Below are 24,225 nucleotides of genomic sequence, written 5' to 3' on the forward strand. Positions count from 1 at the left end.
CATGAAGATTTTCGTATTTAATGCTTCAAAATCTACATGATATGATAAATATCATATGCTTTTCCCCCTTCAAATTTCAGCAGATTTGGCCTGCAGAAATGTAACAAGGGTTGAGGTATTTATTGCATCTGATAATTATCAGATGTGTGAAATACCTACCAAGTTGTAATTCCAACCTATGCCATAAAAGGGGTTTACGCATGGCTCAGAATATACTGACCAACTAGTAATCAGGGCCAAAGCATTGCATCTTGTACTGGAAGATTATTCTTCCAGTACAAAACATATGCTAGAAATCACATTCACACCTTTGCCCCATGGCGGCTTTGTAGATATGCCCCTGCCCTTTTTTTTCCCCTTGAGCAACAGTGCACAGAAAATATGGTTGCTGTGCTGCATTACACAACTTTTTAATGAATTTGCCCCAGAGGGTAGCAGTTCGATAGGTGTATTGTGTATGACTTAGCTATGTATGGTTAGCGAAGGCTGATAAACAGCTTCTTTTCTCTATGAAATAGCAGGCCTAAAACAGCTACATTACCCGAGGGAAAGCTTTGAAGTCAAAAGCAAATCTCTTTAAGATTTGTGTAACCTGGGTGATAGGCCTGGTGTTTGAGGCCAGATCGGGTACATTTTGGAATGTCTGCCATTCAGCCTGCTGCTTGAGTTTGGCTTTGTGGGGCCTGAACCTAGAAGTTCTTTGTCCTCACGGTTAAACCAGGTAAATCAAACCATTCTGTAGGAACAAAACCACTCTAGGTTTGCTGTCACAGCTTTTCTACCAGAAACCCTGATTTAAAAATCCTGTGTTTGCCCCTGAATTCCAAGAGCAGTCTTTGCATCTGGGAGGAAGTCATCATTTTGGCCCTGATCAACCCCAATGTTTGCTTGGCACTGATGAAAACTGACTCTGATTGCGCCCTGGGCTCTTCTTACCAGAACCAGGGCCAGTGCTATGCTGTAAAGGTATATGGTGGACCCTTCTAAGTCCCTAGAATATAATAAGGCAAGGGGGATTTAAACTACCTATAAGTTCGACTTTTGAATTAAAAGTACTCCCAAAGTAACCCTGGGCATATTACTCAGCTCCGCCAGTGGGGTGTGCAGAGATTTGCCCTCTCCGCGCTCCACTGGGAACGCGGAGTATAGGGCAAAACTCAGACTCTGCAGCAGAGTAGAGTTAGTCAGCCCACACTACCTGAAAAACAGTTCAGAATATTTTTAAATAAAAAAAACACACTTACCTATCCTAGGGCATCCCAGGGCTGCCCTCCTCCTCCTCGCCGCCTCTCTCTTTCCTACATGGAGTACATCTTGAGAGAACTGTGCATGTGCGTGTGCGCGCGCATGCACATTTCTCACAAGACTCTTGCGAGAACTATGCATGCGCGTGCGTGCATGCGCAGTTCTCTCAAGATGTACCCCACATAGGAGAGAGACGGCGAGGAAGAGGAGGGCACCCGGGGAGGCCGCAGGACAAGTAAGCGTGTTTTTTTAATTTTAAAATATTCTGAACTGTTTTTCAGGGGGGACGGGTGGCAGAGTGGAGCGCAGCTGAGCGTAACAAAGTTCCACAGAGTTTCCCATAGACCTCCACATAGTTTTACTATGCCAGCTCCACCCAGGGTTATTCCAAAGTAGTAATGTACTTTATTGTTTCATATATGCCACCACTAACGTCTTCCCTAGGTGCCCCAGGGGTGGGGTGTCATGGACTTATAAGAGTTAAAATATGTTTATAAGCCCTGATGAGGGAAAACTGCCAAATTTGTTTTCCCCATGGCAGATAAATAGCTCCATAGGGTAACATGAGATACTTTTTTAAGTATAAATATTGACAGGAGCGAGATGAAAATGTCATTCAAGGTATCAAAATGTTAGTTATGATAAATCCAACATCTTGCCACTGTTAGATTAAGTTATTAAACTATCTTTTCTGTAAGCCAAAACCCAGCCTTCCAGCTGCTCTCTCCTGATTGGCTAGCCTCTGACAAGCTGATCCAAGCTCTCATAATGAGGTGTGATGTAGCCTGCATGAGAGACAATGGGTTTCCGGTAGGAGGAGAACTGAAACTGCAGGAGGCAGGAGGGAGGAGAGGGTGGCAAAACAAGTCTTGAAAGGGAGAGTTACACTTTAGGACAGAATCCCACATCCTGTCACATCACCACACAGGAGCCTCAATAACTAGATTAAGGAGAGAAATAAAAAGGGAGTGTTAAGGAATCTTAACCATGACAATGGGGTTGCTTGGCCTGGGCTATCCTCCAAAGAGAGAATTTCTCCATGTTGGATTTTGAGATAATAGTGCTTTTTGGGGCAAGAATATGCCAAACTTTGGAGGGAGTGGTCATACGCATGAGTGGCACTCTGTATCCCATTGGTCAGGGGTGTTCCCCTGCTTGATGCCCAGGAACAAAGAATACATATGGAAGAGTTCCTAAGCAACTCATATCTGCTGCCTGAAACTACAAGGAGAAGAAGGACGCCCTGCTGGAATACTGATCTGCACCCCAAAGATCTGCACTCTGAAGGACAGCACCTCCTTCACATTCTGGGACTACAGCCCTAAGGACGTTGCCTTGCTCCAAGAAGGATTAGGGAGTGGACTGCCTACAGGCTGCAGGTTAACTGAGCTCACTTGCATCATATCCACCCAGAATTCCCTATCATGGAGTTTGTCAAGTGGCCTTTTAAGGATTTGGCCAGGTGCATTGTGGGAATTGTAGTCCCAACCTCCTAAGGACCATGGCAGAGGTTCTAGACCCCTGGATGGGTATTGTGGACACTTTTAACCCCCGGGGAGACCTTCCGGAAGAAGATTCAAAAGTTTGGTGAAGTGTGGGAACTTTTTGGTAAAAAGCTCCATAAGGTAACTGACTCGAGAGTCAAGCTGGTTACCTTCAACCGCAACTCAGCGTGAATTTCAGGGTTGTCCCACTGAAAGCTCTATAGCTCCAGACTTCCAGGATTTAACAAGGGCCTCGAAGAAAGTCAATCCAACAATGTTGACTAGAATCCAGCCTAAAGAGGAGCCTTGCATGACATTGAGAGAAAAAGCTCCAGAAAAACGACTAAATGCGAAGGTAAACTTTTGACTGAGGCCTCCCGCTTAGTGCATCAGACCAGGTTTCGATCGCGGTCAGCCTCAAACCTTGACTTTGTCCCGGTCAGTCGCGACCAGATGTCCCAATTTAGTCCTATATGTTTTTGAGTACTAGGGAGTGTACTTTGGTTAATGTCATTTTGGTGTCTATTTAGTCATAAAAATAGAACCTATTGTTATAAATTGGAGTTGGATTTTATTGTGTTTTGTGTCTTACTTATTTAGTGTATTGGTGTTTTTAAATGCTTTACACACTTGTCTCCTAAGTTACTACTGTCTGCTTGTTGCCTGCAACAAGGGTTGAGCAAGGGAATAATTTATTGAGACCTTGACTGACCCTTTTATTGTGTTTTTGGGCCTTATTACTAGTTGTAAGTCACTACTTAATACTACTAATAATTCAATTTCCAACAGCATCCAGCTGCAAAAACTGGAGCACTTCAGACCTCTCAGGTTATCTGATTCCATGCTGAATAGATAAACCTGTCCAGTATACCGCTTTGTATTGTGGTATTTGGAGTTTGAATTTTTAAAAAACATTAATAGGATTGCAAACAACAGAGTGCAAGGAGAAACATTTGGATGGATGAGCAACTTATATGAGAAATTGGGAGATGTGAAGCACTCCTACTGTATGAATATGTCCTGCCTGACAAGCTGTAGTATCTGTTCAGTGTGGAATCACGTCCAGCCCTAGTGCACATACTCTATCATGTCCAAGCACCACAATGGCTCACTGGAGGACTCACCATTATATCAAACTCCATCACTTCTACATAGAAAAGGACACCTGAGGCAGGAGGCAAAGATATGACATGATATTTCCGTGCACAGGTTTAGCTGAGTCGGTGTGGTGCAGTGGAAGTACAATTATCACTTATAATTGTTTCGGTCTGCCATCGACCCATACTGTCCCTACTCTATGCAGATGACGCAGTGCTTATGGCCAGCACCCCGCTGGCCCTACAGTTCCTACTCACTACTGAATTTGTTCATTATATGCAGAACTTGGGTTACAAACTAATAGAAGTAAAACCTTTGGTATGAAAGCGTGTAGAAGAGCAGCAAAATGCGATAACATTCAAATTGAGAACACCATCATATAACATACATCTTCTTTTTCCTATTTAGGGATACTATTTGATCGGGAGGGGAATAGGAGAAGTGCAGTAAATTCTAGAAGACTCCAATTTGAAAAAATCTATTATGGCCTTACGCAAACTCCCTAGGAAACTGAGCACTAAACATCCAAGAGAGATACTGACCATATACAATTCTAAATATCAAATGAGCACTAAACATCCAAGAGAGATACTGACCATATACAATTCTAAATATCAATCTATTGCCATGAATGGTTCCGAGATGTGGGGCTATGCAAATGTTGATTCTTTGCAGCTGACAGAAAATGCTATTTTAGAAATCTTCTTGCCCTTCCTAAAAGCTGTTCTACTTTTGTTTGTCAATCGGAACTGGGTGCACCATACCTAGCAGATGTGATAAAGTCCTAGCCAGTTATGCTTTGGCACAATACTTGGTCATCTGACTACAAATAGCTTAATCGAGCCATTGAGAGGGATTTTCTTGGATCAGTGTATGTTTTAAAAATGGCAAAAAAAATTGGCGTTTTTCTTTGGAACGAGGGTCAGGCAAATGAGGACAAAAAAAAATGGCTAAAGTACGTTAATCAATTCCTAACTGATATTGGCCACCCTGGATATTTTGAACATCCAGAAACCCTCATTAGTATCCAGTGAAAGCGCTAAAGCTAGAGTGTTTATCACTGCTTGAGGAATTGAGGTTGTCTGCTGAATTGCTTAAAAAACAGACTATTCTGACCACCTTTGATAAGCAACCTTACTTAGCAAATGTGCTTCATGCCTAACACAGATTTGTATTGACATGCTTTAGCCTAATATGTTTCACTGTCTTACTAGCTCCATGTTAGAAATGGGGGTCTCTAGTTGGCAATGGTTTGCACTTTTGTCCAAATAGGGACCCTTGCTTCTAGTCAGGATAAGGGGGATACACTCTTAGATAGCCCCTGCTCATCCCCTGGCTAGCTTGGCATGAGCAGACAGGCTTATCTCAGAGGCAGTGTGTAAAGCATTTGTGAACACGTACAGTAGTACAGTGAAAACACTACAAATGGACACCACAGAGTTTAGAAAAATAAGTAATCTTTACTAGATTTAACACAAGACCAAGCAACAACAATCCACAATATAATATCAAGAATATGACTTTAAAATGGTAGAAAAAGCTAAGTTCAATGTAGATGGTAAATGCAACACTTACCTCTCAAAGTACCTTGGATGCGTAACGCAAAACAAACAAAAGGGTCGAAGGGAAGGTGATGCGTTGGTTACTTGCTTCGGGGGAGGTGATGCATTGGTTCCTTACAGCTGCGTAGGGAAGGTGATGCTTCGGTTCCTTACCAGAGAGGAGGTGATGCGTTGGTTTCTTAATGCGTTCTGGTTACGATGCAACAAGATGGCGCCTCAATGCGATGCGACGATCCAGTGCGATACAACAAAATGGCCTCTTAGATGCGATGAGACCATGGGGATGCGATGCGTGCACGACCGACGGCCAAGTGGCGAAATCAATGAACTTTGGAGACACGACAGGCCCTGCGACACGGTTCTCCGGTGAAGCGACGATGACCTCTGTGGCGGCGGCATGCATCTCCGGTGATGTGACAAGCTTCATCTGCAATGCAACGGCGAACAGCTGCGGCGGCAGCACACTTCTTCGGCGATGCAACGACAACTGCTGCGGGTGCGACATGCTTTTCCTCATTGCTTCGCGCTTTCAGCTTTCAGCGACACGCAGTCTCTCAGAGGGCCCAAACAACAGCAGGAGCCTCACTGCAGGTAGAATTCCCTGCAAGGGAATTCAGGGGGAGCTGGTGGTGAAGTCACTGTGTCCCTGAGACTTCAAAACAGGAGGCAAGCTCAACTTCAAGTCCTTGGAGATCCTCCTCAAGATGATTAAAGTACACACAAAGTTCCCTTTCTCCTTTCCTTGGCAATAAAGTAACCACTACAGGCCAACCCCAACCAGGAAACAACACAGGGGCAGGCTCCTCCTTCAGCTTACTTGGTTCTTCTCCTTGGTAATGGTTCGTCTTTATTCCCAGAAGTGATCTAAAGTTCTCGGCCCCAAAATTTATACTGCAAAATCCTTTGTTCTCTAAAGCCAGAGAGTGTCTGTACCTAGTCAAAACCAGTTCTGTCCTCCTGGGAGCAGCTTTCTGACAGGCGGTGGAGACAGCATTATTTGAGAGCAGACCTGGCTCAGGTAGCTGAAAGGAAATCTCCTCCCCCTACTTTCTATTATATGAGGGCGCAGGTCAGTGAAAGGAAATCTCTTCCACCTACTCTCTATTCAATGCAGGTCCTATTCAGCCCAGCCCTGACCCATCAGACTGCTGGAGCCAAAACCCTCTCTAGCCCCCTGTCACTCACAAACCAGACATGGAATACACAAACCCAGAAGATACATACAGAATACTTAGGCAAAAAAATACCTATTTTCTAAAAGTAGTATTTTCAAACACAGAATGTAAAAATCACCCTCACTAAAAGATGTATTTTAACATTCCGAGTTCAGGCATACTAATCTCGAATTTCTACTGTGTTCCCTGGGTCAGATAGGATTATAAGATGATATAATCAAACTGCTCATTCTGGCCTACGGGAACAGATAGCCTTGCATTAGTGAAAAACGAAATTGGCAGTAATTCACTATCAGGAAATGCTACACACATCAGAGCATGTCCTACCTTTCACATACAATGCACCCTGCCCACAGGGGTACCTTGGGCCTACCTTAAGGGTGACTAATATGTAGAAAAGGGAAGGTTTCGCGACTGGCAAGTGTGTGCACTTGCCAAGTCGACATGGCAGTCCAAGACTGCACACGTGCTCTGCAATGGCAGGCCTGAGCCACACTATACAAGCTGCTTCTGTGGGTGACACAAACAGTGCTGCAAGCCCACCAGCAGCATTTGATTTACAGGCCCTGGGCACACATGGTGCACTGTACTAAGGTCTGACAAGTAAACCAAATAGCCAATCAAGGAGTCACTAATCCATTACAACAATTTTACAGGGAGATCATGTGCAGTTTAGCACTGATCAGCAGTGGTAAAGTGCCCTGAGTCATAAAACCAACAAAAACAGGTCAGAAAAAGTCTAGGAGGAAGGCAAAAAGTTCAGGGATGACCCTGTAAAAAGAGCCAAGTTCAACAATACCATAACATTAACAATTGGTCATGTGATCTAATGTAGTGTCCCTGGGATAATCTACCAAAGCAGTCCACTATGCACATACTGATATTCTGTAAATGTACTCAGATGTGAGGCATTTGTTTATTAATCCCTAACTTTAAAGAATGTCGACCAGCCTTTTTCTATTTACAACTATGACTTTGTATGCATGTGTTGTTTTATCACACTTTTTATGGGGGTTATTACACGGAGGAGGTTGTTATCTAGGGAGTAGATCACTATTGGTTCTTTTTAAGCTGCATCTGTATCACTATTAATTCGTTTTTTAACTGTTTTGTTGTCTTTAATTCAGAATTTTGTATTTTCTTGTGTATGCTTTTATGTTTCACTTTGTGTGATATCGAATAAAGCTTATCTAAGATTTGAGGACTGGAAAATATACTGCAGTGCCCAAGTGCAGCAGCATGTGTGTGATGCAGGGGAAGTACAACCCTCACTTTATCATGCATTGCACAAGTGCTGAATACTTGAGAAATGAATATGATACTACAGTGCACAGGTGCAGGAGTAAGTGCATAGTGCAGAGGAAGTACCATCCTCACAACATCATGCAAAGCGCAGGTGCTGAACACTTGAGGGCAGGACGTGACACTGAAGTGCACAAGGACAGCAGAATGAGTTTGGTGCAGAGGAAGTACCGCCCTCTCTTTATCATGCAATGCACATGTGGTGAACACTTGAGGACAGGACATGATTCTGCGTGGAGAGATGCAGCATAATGGGTGTGTCACAGTGGAAGTACCACCCTCTATCATGCAATACAAAAGTGCTGAACACTTGATTCAGGACATGATACTGCAGTGTACAGGTACAGCAGAACGTGTTTGGTGCAGGCAAAGTTCCACCCTCACTTTATCATGCACAGGTGCAGCAGAATGTGTGAAGTTAAGATGAAGTACCATCCTCACACCATTATGCAACACACAAGTCCTGAACACTTGAGGACAGGACATGATACTGCAGTGCACAGGTGCAGCAGAATGGGTGTAGTTAAGATGAACTACCATCCTCACACCATTATGCAACGCACACGTGCTGAACACCGGAGGACAGAAGATGATGCTACAGTGCACAGGTGCAGCAGAATGTGTTTGGTTCAGGGGACGTAGCACCATCGTGCAATGCACATGTGGTGAGGACAGGGCATGATGCTATATTGCACAGGTGCAGCAGAATGTGTTTGGTTCAGGGGACGTAGCACCCTCTCTTTATCGTGCAATGCACATGTGGTGAGGACAGGGCATGATACTTTATTGCACAGATGCAGCAGAGAGTGTGTGGTAAAGGGGAAGTACCATCCTCTCTCTATCATGCAATTATAAGTAGTGGACACTTGAGAACAGAACAGCAGGGGCCTGCCCTTTCGATGACCCTGGAAGTGCACTACATACTGTATCCCATCCGCATTCAAAGCAGAACCTCTGTAGACACAGCACATTGGCAAGCTTAAAGAACAAGGAGGATCATTCTATGCCTCCTTACGTTTATTCTTACGGGGGGCTGTGACTCCAGACGATCAGGACCTCATCCACACGATGCTGACGTCACTACGAGTGGGCAGGAACACAGATACCAATATAGACTGACCTAGGTCTCCTCTGCTCTCTCTCCACTCCCATGTGGCCACCTCCCTGTCTTATCATTTATCAATGTTTAATTGCTCAAAACCTTGTTCCTTGATTTTTGGCTAAGACAATCACAACTCCCTGCTGTGCTTCACATGCTTTTCACCGCATGTATACTCACGAGAGTGCATGATTGGATACCTGCAGAACCCACCTTAGTCCTGCTTACACTTGTGAATCTATTTCTAGTCTTTGACCTGCAGTAGTGCTCCTCTGGGGATCCTTGGTTTCAATGAGGCCAGCATTTGGAATCAAAGTGTCACCTTCGCTTCGCATTCTTTATTGGTGGATGTTTATTTATCCCTCAACTTCGTTTATGTAACTCTAGCACCGTAGGTAGAACTCTGTCTTTTTTGGTCTCACCCAGTTCTAGCTGTGCGTTGGAAATACACCTATAGACTAAAGGCCTGATTCACAAAGGGAAATGTGCACCTTTGTCTAAGTTTTTCATTGTTTCCCATTCACAAAGGTATTTTACGAGTAGTATCTTTAGGACTGCGGAGAGCCCCCAGTTAGAAAGATAGAACGGTCCTTTCTTCCTATGTATGGAGACTCCACACTCGTAAAGGCACTGCTCCCAAAATAACTCTGTGAATAGCAAACAATTGAAAACATAAACAAAAGTGTATGTTCACCTTTGTGAATCGGGCCCTTAGAGTGAGCTTTGTGTCCCCTCCCTTGCTTAGGATTCAGTGCCTGCTATCTCAGTTCCCTGCTCCTAATTTAATGGTTTTTCTACCTATTAATGGGTTTGCCACACCGAGGAGCATTGCGGTCTCACCGTGCTTTGATTAGGTGACTTTGGGCCAGATGTAGGTAATTCATAATTACCGACTCTTAAATACCGAATTTTACTGAATCGGAATTTAAGAGTCAGTAGATATGAAGGGGGGGAGATGTAGGTAATTCGAATTTGAGAATTACCGAATCGGTAGGATTCGGTATTTACCGATTTGTTAAATACCGAATCGGTATTGCCCATTGATTCCTATGGGCCATGAAGCCCATAGGAATTAATGGGCAATACCGATTCGGTTTTTACCGAATCGGTAAATACCGAATCCTGCAAGGGTGCAGGGGGTGTCACTTTGACACCCTCTAGCACCCCAATCTCGGACTTGTGTGCCATGTGGCACACAGACATGTCTGTCTGTCACATTGCAGAGGTGTGCCTGCACAGATGTGCATGCACACCTGAATTCTGTATTTTACCACCCAATTGGATTGGGTGGTAAAATACCGATTCTTAAGGGCCTGTGACACTCTTGAGAGTGTCACCTACATGTGGATTTACCGAATTGGTAAAATTACCGATTCGGTATTTTACAGAATCAGTAAATTTACCGAATCGGTAAATTTACTGATTCTGTAAAATGATGGCCCCTAAATGCCAAATCCTAAATACCGGTCGGTAACGGCCGAAATTGGCCGTTACCGACCGGTATATTCTCTCCTACATCTGGCCCTTTGTGCCTTCCACAGCTGACATCAGACCTTGTGCTGCAGTTCCTGAGAGAGTGTTTTGTCTCAGTCACTTCAATGCTCCTCCTCTCCTTTTCAAACCCACTCTCTTTATTACAAAAATTAGGACATCCCAGAGCTTGTCTCTCCTGACAACTCACACTTTGAGCGCCACCCGCCTCTCTCTGTATGGGCACATGGCTATCTTAAAAGGTTTTTTAGTTTTCAGTTGACTTTTAATAGTGTATATAATCTCTGTAAAGTGTTATGTTTTGGGGGAAGGGAAGCATTGAAATGGTAGGAAAATATATCTTCACAAGCCATTAACCACTCCTCATGCCATACCCTCATGGCATCCTCTTGGGTATATAAATTAATAAAACACTGGTAATCATGTCATTATTTGCATTTGTGATAAATCCCCGCCGTGGCCTCTATTGGTGAACAAGCTCTAGTATATTAAAGAACATTGTCTATCAGAGTCTCACATGGTAATGTACCTGTCTGTCATTTGGAGGGCTTTCTGAAACCTCTGGTATGTGATTTTTCAGCAGTCTTTTTGAAAATGTGCCAAAACGTGTGCCCAGTTTTTCAGCCATCGCTGTTTGTTTCCTTTAATGGTATATGTGATTTTTTTCATACCCAATATAAACCACAATCGCTGGTACTAGTAGTGTAGGTGTGGTGTCAATCTGAACCCCACTTGGATAGAATGCCCTGTTCGGCTGCTAACAGTAGAGGCTGCTACCAGATGGGGGTGGTGAGCCTGGGGGATGAAAAACAAATAGGACTTACCTGGAACGGCGTCTCTCCTCCGTCCTCTTCCTTCTTCCTGTCTCCAGTCATGACCAGCAGCAGGAAGCACCCTGGCACACTGGCTCCCCTGAGCCAATCACAATGCTGCAATGTATTATGAATGATGAATCCAACACAGCTGTATTAGAACACGCTCTATCCTGAACCCAGTACAAAGCGCTGAAGAGACAATGTACATTCACCTACTCCCCACTTGGTTCTCTCCTCTCTGGTGACCTCATAGCATTCCACAGCCTGAGTTGGACATGAGCCTTGGAACTCCATGAGCTCACCAGCAGGCAAAAGCTTACCCAACATAACACTTCCCCTTCCCAACAAACCAGAAAAAACTAGACTAAAACATCTAAATTCCCTAGTCAAATACAATAAGGTATGAAACCCCTTTTTTTATACAGTATAAGGAAATACAACATAGCCAAGCAGCCTTTGGAAATGGCCATACGAGTTAACACAATCAATTAATTGTGTATATGTGTAATATAATCTTCCAAACGTTTAGGTTTGACACAAGTCCATCCAGCCCTAGTTACCTCCCCACCCTTGGTCATTTTTATACTTGTCTGTCCTTCACCCTCATAACTTGCACTAACTCCCTGTGATGTAGGAAAAGGTTGTGCACACTCCTCAGAATCTTGTGGTTATTGGACATGTAAGGGTGGTTTGCCATCTCTCAGCCCCCTGTAGGGAACCACATCTTCAACCCAATCATAATTTTTTGTTTGAGCGCCCACCTCAGTGTTAAGACTTCCGTAACTGCTCCTCACTACTCCCTCTGGAACAGCACTGCCAATAACTTTGAACAGTGCTATCCTTTTAGCATGCCACACTTTGCCATCACTGAGCATAGCTGAATTACATAAAATCCTCACTACTTTAAGGGGAGCAGAAAATGTACTTTCTCCCTTGCGTGTCAACCACCCTTTCTTTTCTTTTACGACATCACCAACATGCAAACACACCTTTGTTGCCCAATGTGGTTGGTCATACTTGTGATTCATTTCAAGGGAATCACTCACTCTTTTTGCTGACCATGAACAGTCTTCATACAATTCAATCACCCCAAACCATCTTTTGTGCGTGGTGATCTTCGTCTCATCAACTTGAAAGGGGAATGCTCAATAGACTCACACTGTATAATTCTCTGTGCCCCCACAGTCGAATGTATGACATTACTACACATACAATTACAATGCATGCCTTTACAATGCAGTTTTTACATTGCAACATCCTTTACAACGCATTCTTTTAGATAGCATGCCATTACATCGCATTTTCAGAAACTACCTTTACAACGCATTCCAATCAGATCGCATTATACCTTTACAATGCATACCATTACAATGCCTACCATTACATTGCATTTAAGGTAAGTGTTGGATAGTATAGGGGTAATAATTACTATTCCAACTCCAGTGAGTGAAACAGTAGGGTAAGTGTTGGATATTGTAGGGATAAACATTACTATTCTAACTCCAGTGAGTGCAACAGTAGGGTAAGTGTTGGACAGTGTAGGGGTAAAAATTACTATTCTAACTCCAGTGAGTGCAACAGTAGCGTAAGTATCGGATAGTGTAAGGGTACTATGCGTTGTAATGGTATGAGTTCTAATGACTTGCGATGTAATGCCTGCGTTGTAGTGACATGCATTGTAAGGACATGCGTTGTAGTGACATGCAATGTAATGGCTGCGTTGTAATGACATGCGATGTACAGGATGTTGCAATGTAATGACTCCTTTGTAAAGGTAGTGTGATGTAATGACTGGGTTGTAAAGGTTGTTCCCCCCCCACAGTCTTCCTTAACTCGTCTTCCTGATCCATGTGATTGCTGGTTGCCAACTCAATAATCCTCTTTATCACCCTGTTAAAGCGCTCAATGCTTCCATTTCTTTCTGGATGATGAATGGAAATAGTTCTACGTACTATCCCTGTTTCCTTTATGAACTGTTTGAAAATCTCACCTACAAATTGTCCCCTTTTAACTGAAATCAAATCGTTCATCAAGTCTTCACGTCTGAAAACTTCTCCCAAGTACTGCAACAAGTTCTCTGAGTCTGATTCTGCCCTCTAAACCATCTTGACTTTTGGCCACATAGAGAAGTGATCAATCAAATGTATTTTTGAAACCCATTGATATCTCTCACTGGGCCAAATATACCGATTCCAACTCTTTCCAATGCATGCCTGGCATAGCAATGGGGTGTAAAGGTGGTTTGTAAGTAACTAAACTCTTTTCCGAATTAGTGCACTTTACACATTCTCTGATAACCCTCTCCATATCCTTGTCAACACCTGGCCTCCATTGTTTAATTCTGCACTCACTCTTCACAATCCCAAGGTGTCCTTCGTGACACAAGTTGATCACCATGTCACGAAATGCTTCAGGAGGAATCCACCTGCCACTTCCGAGCAACAAACCTTCTTCTACAGACAATTCATTCCTTACCTCCCAAAAAGGAACCAGATATTTACTTAAATGAGCTTTCTCTGGCCATCCACTATGAATATATTCATCAACCACTACTAATTCCTCATCCTGAGAAATGCTCTCAATCCATTCTACTTGAGATAGGCTATGTAACTCTTCTCCAAAAATTGTCACCACCAACCAATCAACCCACTCGTTCTTAACCTTATCAATTACTGGTAACAGACATCTGCTTAAGAAATCTGCAATTCTGTTTCATATGCCTGGCACATACTTAATTTTTTACACAAAGTACAACATTTGCACAGACATGCGTGAAGTCCTGGGAGACACATTATTCAATGCAACTACGCACTCTGTCCCATCCTCCTGCACTTCGGATAAATCAACACCCAGTCCTCTACCGCTGGCGTCCATAGGGATAAAACTCTTGAGTTTAGATTCAAAACCTTGAAGTGCGGGTGCAGAACAAATATCCCTCTTGATGCCTTCCATACTGAGCTGGCACTCATTGGTCCATCCAAATTTGCACCCCTTTTTAAGCAGCTAATGCAAAACATTTTGTCAGAAAAATTGTAGACAAACTTTGAATAACATTTGGCCAGACCTAAGAAAGATCTGACTTCATCTTTGCTCTGGGGAACAGGTGCTTTCTGATGGCATCCACTAATTCAGACTTGGGACAGATCCCTAGGGAACTTATCTCGTGCCCCAAGTATGTTACACTTTTCCATGAAACTTGCATTTGGACTCTTCTGCTGTCAACCCATTCAAATCCAATGTCCTAAGTATTTCCAACAAAACCTTATCATGTTTCTCTTTATTTAAGCCCATGATAAGAATATCATCCTGAGAGAAGACCACATTCTTCATGTCCTTAAAGACCAGGTGCATGAGACGTTGAAACATCGCAGGAGCTGATTCCAACCCAAAAAGAACTTGTTTGACTGGAAAATATCAATTGGGGTAATTAAAGATGTACAATGTCTGCTGCTCTTATGCAGGGGCACCTGGTGGTATGCAGAGGTTACATCTATTGTGGAGAACAACTTCATGTTCCTTGTGACTGACAACAATTCTGAAATTCTGGGGAGAGGAAATACATCTACATACATGTCCCGAGCAAACGGATCCAGCCATTCACCTTGCGTGCTACGGCAAGGGGAGCAACTCAATCTAAGGACTCAACACACTCAATTATCTCATTGTCTACTAATTTTAGGATATTACCAACCACCTCCTCCTTGACAGTCATAGGAGTGTTCCTTATCTTGTGAATACAAGGATGTGTGTATTTCTTTAAAAATATTTTGCGAGCGAATACTTCGAGTTCTCCTGCACTCCCAGTAAACACCTTTGGAAACTTGGTTGTGAATCCACCACCCTCATCGCCTTTCTTTTCTTCTACACTTAATACTGGAGCAGGACTGTTATACTCAAGTAGTAAACAGAACTCTCCTTAATCCCACCAACCTAGAATGCACGGTCCAGAAACAGACACATAACAATTGCATTCTGTTCACCTCACTTTAAACTCAAATAACAACTTGCAAAAACCTAGTAGTTCAATGAGCTTGCCTGTATAGCTTACAGGATGCACGTCTGGAGTTTCCAACATCTCACCAATTTTGCCCTTAAACAAATCCACCCAAGTAGTTTAATTGATGATAGTGTACGGTGAACCTGAATCAGCTGTAAGGGTTACTAACACGCCACCCACAACAATCTTACATACTGGCTTCTTCCTTTGTCTGCTCTCTGATCCATTAAACTCCTCATGTAAACAGAGGACTTCGGAGTCTTCAACCTCAAATTTGAAACTTTCCTCCCCATGCTCAAACTGATCAACCACACATTTCTCTGACCTTGACTTCCGACAGACACACATAATGAACTTCCATATGGCACACTTTTGTCTTAAAGCAGGACACCTCTTACCATGTGCCAAATGTGAAGTGCTCCCACACTGGTAACATTTCCCTTTTTAGTCAGAAAATGTGTCTTTCTGGTTTTATTTGTACCCCCCTTTCTCTTTCACATGTTCTTTTAAAAAAAAAATCTTAGTCTGTTCACTAATACGTGACAAATTCTCTTTTACAATTCTGACCATCTACTCACTGTTCTCAGTGTTGCTGAATGCCACCACGGCTTTGGCACTCCTGGAAGTAAGTTCAGCTTTGCTAATATTAGCAGTCTTCCTGTGTAGACTAGAGTCCCCGTGGATCCACAGATTGTCCTGAAAATGAGTGTTGTTGCAGTGCATAACTACCTGGTACCGAATCAATTCTTTTTCTATCATTCCAAATGTTCAAGACAAGGCTAGTTTCCTTAATGCTGCCACATATTCTTCAATTTTCTCACTGGGCCCTTGTTTCGGGTGATAAAAATGTAATTGGTGCACTACTTTAAATACAGTCGGCACAAAATGTGCTTCTAAGTCTGCTATAGCCTGTGTGAACACATTCCCTTCTTCCCCAAGCGAGGCTTCTTCTCTATGCGGTTGTACACTGGTGAACCACCTGAACCCAGACAATGTAAAAGTATTTTTTCTTCTTTTCAGGTGCTAAAAGGTGTATCTATAATTTATAAGATAGTCCTTCCATTCTTCCCATTTTAGACTATTTACTTCGCCATCCTTCACCATAAAGGGTCGTGGGGCAGGGAGATTCATTGTAGCCATCGCCTTAATCTAGACAAGTGACTTATCTCTACAAAATACACTGTAAAGTATGCTCATGGTAGCAAAAGACCTTGAGTAGGGGTAAAAAGCAAAGCCCCCTTCCATTAAAAGATGTGTGAAACAGTGCATACCCCTCCTATACATCTCAAAATAACACAATGCAGCGTTGTGATTGGTCTGAGCGCCATGTTTATGCGCTCAGACGGGAACACGGATCCTGGGCATGTTCCTCACCAGGCTGTGTAATGCAGCCTGGTGGAGAACATGCAAAGTGCGCATGACTGTTTGGCCGGCCCAAGAGAGCCTGTCAAACAGTCATGTGTACTTAGGGAGTGCAAATCACTCCTCCCCCTGCTCTGGCCAGACTTGCTCCGCCTCTGACTGCAATAGGAAAAATAAAATGATAATAACGTTACGTTATTATCATTTTATTTTTCCTTTTGACCAGTGGGAGGCGCTCCTCCGCCTTAGCGGAGGAGCTACACTAGCTGTTAACAGCATGACCTTTAATGGTGTAGTATGTAATTTGTGTGACATTGCTTGAGGCTCAGTATGCTATATAGATAACAGTCTCTCTGAGTCTAGCAAGAAACTTAGGTCATATGTACAAAAAACTAGGAATTGCGATTTTTACGAATTCTTATTTAGGAAATCGCAATTCCTAATGTAAGAAAACTTACAACCTTCAGCTAGTGATACCTAATGGGGTCACATAAACAACTACCTCATGAATAATATTAGGGAAAATCATAATTTGGGACCCATTAGGAATTGCAGCCATCACAGGGATGGGGGCCTGCTGGGATCAGCAGACCACCATGTCTGTGATTGTTTTTTAATAACGCAATCTTTTGTTTTCCTTAAAAGAAAATGGGAGGTGTTAATAAAAATGAAACGTTTTGCTCTTAAAAAGATTGTTTCAACATTCACAAAGGTAAATGGACCCCATGAGGACCACTTCCCATGTGCAAATGGATACCACCACCCTTGAGGTGCAATTCGGTCACAAAACATTTATACATATCACTGCAATTCAGTATTTGGAAGGGATGCTCTAAACACACCCCTTCCAAATACAGAATCGCTAAACACAAATTGTGATTCAGTAACGTTAACAAATCACAATTAGTTTTTTATACATATGAAAAAGCAATCTGCGAATGGGGCCGTTTTTTACCACAAAAATGCTTTAGTGCTTATGCCCCTTGATTCTCAGGGTTTCATGCAGTGTCTCATGAGTGGCAGAGTTTCTCGTATCCCCAAAGTATACTCATAGTATGTGAGTGGTGAGTGGAGTTGGTGAACTATTATATGTACATTAGTCCCAGCATTTTTCAGATCCAGTGTAAATGTTGTTTAAACCAACCGACGATGCTGCTGTGTATGCATGCACATGCAAGGCAACCACATGGAAAAAAGAAGTATTTACAAAGTTAATAATCTGCCACATCATGGGAAAAACTATTGACTTTTTCTCTTTGGGAGAATTATAGGAACATCAGCTGTTTGATGTGGCGGGATACGTGTATGAGATAATTCAGACAGAGGTGGTAGATTACAGAAGGAAGTTTAGGGAAGATATAGTGGTACCCATCCGAAACTGTGTGAATTGTGATGTGTGAAAGACACATGTGGCTGACAGACCTGATACCTACTTTGGAGCATACTGGTCAGAATACCAGAATGGGAGAACCATCCATACACTGTTTCAGTGCTTTATAAAGGTCATCCTGGATACAAGTCAACATTGGGAAAGCAAGAAGAAGGAGATTTAAAAGAAATAATCTTATGAATGTATTTTCCCTCATTCAGTGGCTTAACATTAGCCCCCTTACCTCCCGCTGTGTGGGGATGGCGGCCGAGCTCTCGGGGCCCACTACAGCACTGCAGGCAGGCGCTCATGACTGGGTCCAGGGGCCCCCTTCAAGTTTCATTACGCCACTGCTTGAAATGCATTACAGTGGGAGCAATTTCAGGTGGGACAGGCTAAATTCTAGCAGTTTTGGGCTTCAAAAATCAGGAGTCTCTCGCTTGAATTGGGTCTTTTGGCATCCATTATATTGGCACAGGAGACTCATGGCTAGAAACAACATAGGTTTTTAGCTGAGTCAAAGTCCAAATGTATTATTCTGTGCACACAAGCATCATTTCAGCTGTTTTCTTCGTTTTAGCAGACCTTTCCAAAAAGAACATTAACTCACTGTGGTATTCTAGTGTGAATGAAACTTGTAATACACTAAAATACACACTTGCACTCTCGCGCAGTACAAATCCCCAAAAAGCTATGTCGGAACCGTTGGCCCATTCTTAAAAACACCTCTCTTAAGCCAAGTGTCCACAACTTTCATTTCTATTAGTGAGTTCTTGAATTGGAACATTTTGTGGTAGTTACTTAATTTAAAATGGTTCTATTCTTGATTTGGTATGATTTGTAAATAACATATATAAAATGTAAGGGATTGTTGATGGATGGTTTCTTGCTCTTTTGAAGGGTGGTTGTGGGTTGGCTTGATGATTGGAAGGTGGCAGATGAATGTCACTCCAAGATTGATTACTATGATCCAGGCTACTTCAAAGACTAATGTATGACCCACTGAGATGAGGAATCACATCCGCCTAGGAACATCCTCAAAGCCAGGTATTCACTATAACACATCTCAATATGACAAACATGCCACAGCCTTCTGGCATATAGGCTTCCCACAAACCTTCCTCCTCTGCAGCAGCCGTGGCCTGTGCAGGTAAGAGTAGTGGGACAGATGATGAAGAGAAAAATGAAATAAATATTTAATTTTCCCTAGTCGGCAACTGTCGAAATCCTGCTCTGTAGTACAATGAAAATAAAACAGCAGCTAACAATCAATTTTGTGAATTTCAGCCCAACTATTAAGGGCCCTTTTACAATATCAATTTTATCAAAGGGCCCTATTACTCCTGGCAGCTGATATCTATCTAGGGACATTATAACTACAATTTGAAACAAGTCCCATTACAGTATGGGCCCTCATTTCACCACACCTTGTTCCCCTAACAGCTGACTGTGAAGATCAGAGAGTTCAAATAAAGAATGTGAGTGTTGTTCACCTAGCTTACAGAATGTTCCTGCACTGGGAGGCATGCTGCCAGAGAAAACTGTTTTAAAATCGTTTAGCTTCCTGGATAGAATGCTGAATATGTACATGTAAATGGTTCTGGTCTCTCCTGCTGCATATCTGGGAAATGAATGAGTCCCTAAAACATTCTTCTTTATGTGTTTGTATTATATTTCAAAGTGTTCCCAGTCTGCGAAAATTGAGTAGTGTGTGAGAGCTTTCACTGGGTTTCATGATGTATGCCTCTGTTCTGTTTCATTTTCAATATTACTTTGAAATAATACATTTATTTATTTATCTTTGAAGTTGAAATATAGTTGTTTATAAGTTGAACCATTTTACCAGACAATAAATATACATTTAAGCATGCTTTGTGCATTATTTAGCTCCCAATAAAAGCATTTTGAACTCTGTGGATGTCCATGGAGCAAGATGCAGCTACTGACAAAAGGATGTGAGAGAAAAAAACAGAAATGAAAAGTAAAGAAATTGTTATGTCCAAACAGCAACTCATTTGGAGTGTCTTACTGCCCATAGGAGCTCAGATCTATCCTTTCTAAATATGAGATCTTTCAGCAAACAGTTACTGTTGCTCTCAAAAATTTGAAACCCACATAATTAAATTGAAACATTATGAAGCCTAATTTGTTGTCGGGCGAAATTACTTCTGCCCGACACCAACTCGGTCCTGGGATCGACCTACACTTGGTCGGCGGTCCAGACCGACTCATTTCAATGCGAACGAACACTGTTCGGTCGCATGCTCCCTTTCTTCAATGGGAGCTTGTGTTACGGCCATAAACCATCCATAACACAAACCCCCATTGAGGAAAGGGAGGTGCAGTTCATACCTGCACCCTGTGGCAGGCACCTGAAAGTGCCTGCCACAAGGTGCAGGGATCTGACGCCGTGCAGCAAAGGGGCCCTGCTGGGGGGTCCCCAAACATACTCTCCGACATGGTTTCCATGTCAGACAGGCCGGCATGGAAACCATGTCAGTAAGCGTGTATTGTAATCTCAAGGGCAAAAAGGCTTGCCCTTAAGATTACTAGCCGGATTCTAACTGGTGGACGGGTTCTCCAAGCCCATCGGAAGCCAGCCGGAATGACTGGCTGGTTTACTGTTCGAACGCCTCTATCATAATGAGACAATTGGAAAGTAAACTGAGCTGTCCATAATGATGCGGCCCTAAAGGCTCCAACCGCAGGTCGGTGCCGTTACGGGCCGCATTGTAATCAGCCCCTAAATGCCTATCAAAATGTTGTCATTTAAAAATGAAGGAGGTTTTAAGCACCAATTGACTGGAATCTGGAGAAGCTAGGGCAGTTGGCAACTACCATTACCAACTCTCCCAGGTTCCCAACAGGGAGGGCTCAGGTAAGCCCATGCATGAAGTGGATAAGGGGTTCAGTGATACTGGGGGCAACATGTGACCGGTGCAGAGTAGAAAGCAACAGGTAGGATCCTCCTTTGTAATGGCCGGGTGGATAAGCTTCCATCCAAATGGGCTAAAGTGGTCAGGAGCGGCCCATGCAGGTACGAGCAGTGGGCTGTATGGGAGGGGGGATTTGACAGATGACCATGAGGGAAAATTAAATAAATAATTATTTTCCCTCTTTATCGTCGGTCTAAATCCCACCCTCCCCACCCGGCCTCACTGTCTCACCATTCTTACCTGCATGGGCCGCTACTGAAAGCGGTGGCATTTATCAGACTACTCAGGAAGTGTGCTCCACTCCTGCACTTGGTAGGCAGAAGCAGGAGCTTTTCAATGCCTGAAAGAACCATGCCAACTGATAAGGTAGTGTCCTGGGCAGGTGGCTTTCCTAATTCAGCACTAATGAGCGTGCAGGAACCAATAGAGTAGCCCTCACATGGAGTGAGAAATGAAACAGTAAAGTAGACCCTGATTGGCTAGACCTGTTAAGTGATTACATTGGCATGAAAAATGAACTCCACACAATCATCTTGCTTTGAATTTGTGACTATTTGCATCAACTAGACGTTCTGTGCTGTGAGTTCGCTGTCAAACCTGACAGTCACACGGGGCATGGAGGGGGTCTAAATAACTCTGTGGCATATTATCAAGCAATAGCGATAATTATCGCTATTGCTTGGTTAGAGACAAAAATTTATCGCCGACCTGCGGCGATTTTTATCGCAGATAAACCTTGGTATTACCAAGGTTTATCGCAAATGCGATAAAAAATCGGCTGCAATGCATGAATATCGCTGAAAAGTCAGCGATATTCATGCATTACCGAGCTAATGCTCTTAGCCATGTTATCCACCTCCCATTGGATAACATGGCTAAGAACTGCTCAGGTAAGGTGTTAGCTTTTGGAGATATTCGCGTTTAGCGCAAATATCTCCAAAAGCTGGTAATAGGAGATAGCGATGTTAGCGACTGTTTCCAGTCGCTAACATCTTGGCACGCCCACTTTGCATGTCATTAGTGATAAATATCACTAACATGCAAAGTGGGGCCCAAGATGGTCGCTATCTCCTACTAGCTGTCGCTAACTGGTGTTAGTGACAGCTAGGTAATAGGGAGATAATTTTATCTCCGCTTTCTAGTCTTTTAAAGCCAAAAAAGCGGAGATAAACCCCCTTGATAATATGCCCCTCTGTGACTTGGGACTATTTCACATTTTCCAGGACTCTCCATTTTTAGGAATGGGACCTACAATCTTGCTGCAGCCAAGGATAATGGGGGAGGATAGCAACTTTCTAGGATGGTTGTGGGCTTTGTGCCTCTGTGCTGTCAAGACTGCCTGCCCTCAACCCCAACTTCACATCCTTGCGTTCTGCCCACTTTCTGTTCTAATGTGGATCAACAAGTGTTTGTACTAGCGTTCCTTTCATCTTACCTGATGTCTGAGAGGGCTCGGCAGGTGACTGGCATCGTTGTAAAGGAGTGAAAGGAATCTACACCTAGAGGGAATCCAGTTTCTTTTTTTTTTAATTGTTTTATTGGTTTTGTTGATCAAACATTACTGAAGGCAGATAAGGAATAGCGAATAGCATAATTTGCTCAGCACTCAACCATGTTTCACCATGTTGAGGAACGACAGGTGGCAGGAACAGGTCATCTTGTGTGAAGATACATTCAGTGGCAGGTAGGCTCGGTACTAAACAGGCAATGTCAGGATGAGTATATATTTTTCTGTTCATTTCTTTCAAACATTTCAAGTCTGGGGACTTTATTGTCTGTTGAGACAGCGGCCAGATGAACCTCAACTGCTAATAGCCATTCTCCTACATCTTTGAGCCACAGGCATATCGATAGGCCCCTGTCTCGCTCCCAGTGGATAAGTGATACGTCTCTTTGCCAGACGCAAACCCTTTGCCATTATAGAGTGATGAGTAAGTGGGCTGCAATGTTTTTTGGGCTTGCAGGAATTCTTCCTCGGGAGACGAGTTTATGATTTGTAAGGAGGGGTGTCGTTAATTTACTGCAGTATAGTTTAGAACAAGGCAGAAGACGTGAAAGTGTAGTGCAAACTGGGAGGGATTGAGGCATGTAGAAGATGGAGTGTAACAAGAATATCATTCAAATAAATAGGCAGGAGAGAGAGTAATCCCTGGTTATAAAAAGGTTATTTTCATGCAGGGTTTTTGGAGTGTTGAGGTAGGATGCAAAAGGAGGAAGTTGAAGAGTAGAAAGAAAGGCTTAAAGTTGGTTACCTGTGGGCAGGTGACATGAGTTGTTATGCATTAGATTCAGTGCTTTATTTGAGCTGTTTGTTGCCGCCTGTAGGGGCCACCAGCACTCATTTTTGGAGACCTGCACTTATTGTTCCCCATCAGATATTGACAATGAGCAAAATAGGTAAAAACATACAAAGTGGAAATATGAAAGAAGAGAAGGCAGAGGAAAACGACACAAAGATTTAAAGCAGGAACCTGGAAGAGTGAGATAAAGAGTCAGGCAGGGTTGGTCAAGTAGTGGATTAACACCTTCCATGCTCAGGACGGCTCCCGGCCGTCATGAGCACACGCCCACCGTGATTTATGATGAGAGCCGTCCTGGGTCCCCGAGCGCAACGCCCCGTCCTGCGCCCCTTCGCACCGCAGCGGAATTTGCAACGCGGCAAAGGGGTTAAACAGATATAAGGTAGATTTTAGAATATCATCCTGGGTGTTCGGCATGCTGACATATGATTGCACTGGCCACAGGCTTCTGAGCAGAGTTATTTTTAAATATATAATGAATATTACTGAAGTTGTTTGACTTTACTTTATCTGTTATCATGCAGTACTTAGTTATGTGTCCGGTAAGTGAGCTGTTTTGGTTTGTCTGTTGGGATACTGAGCAGTGGACAATCATTGGGGTTTCCATTAACCATACCGTTATGTGTTTGTTCTGGAAACGATAAATGGGTATTGAGTTTGTAGTGGGATGTGGTTCTCTCTGATGAAGGGCCCTCTTTGTTTCAGCACCTCCAGAGAAAAGACCTCCATGAAACTGCTGGCTGTACTGAAACTTGTAATATGCATAGTGATGCCGCAGCGATACTACCTGCATATTGCATAGCCCCTGACGGCTGTGCCACCACAAGGGAACAGAGGTTACCTGGCAGAGCCGGCAGTCCAATTACGGTCCGACTGTCCAAGTTGTAATTGAGCGGTCAGACCGCCGGTGCGGCAGTGGCTGGACCGCCACCCCCGCACCACCATGGGTGTTGCGGTCCTCGGACCGCCAGACTCGTAATTTGGGCCCTG

The sequence above is a fragment of the Lissotriton vulgaris genome, chromosome 5, assembly GCF_964263255.1.
Source record: "Lissotriton vulgaris chromosome 5, aLisVul1.2, whole genome shotgun sequence".
Lineage (NCBI taxonomy): Eukaryota > Metazoa > Chordata > Amphibia > Caudata > Salamandridae > Lissotriton > Lissotriton vulgaris.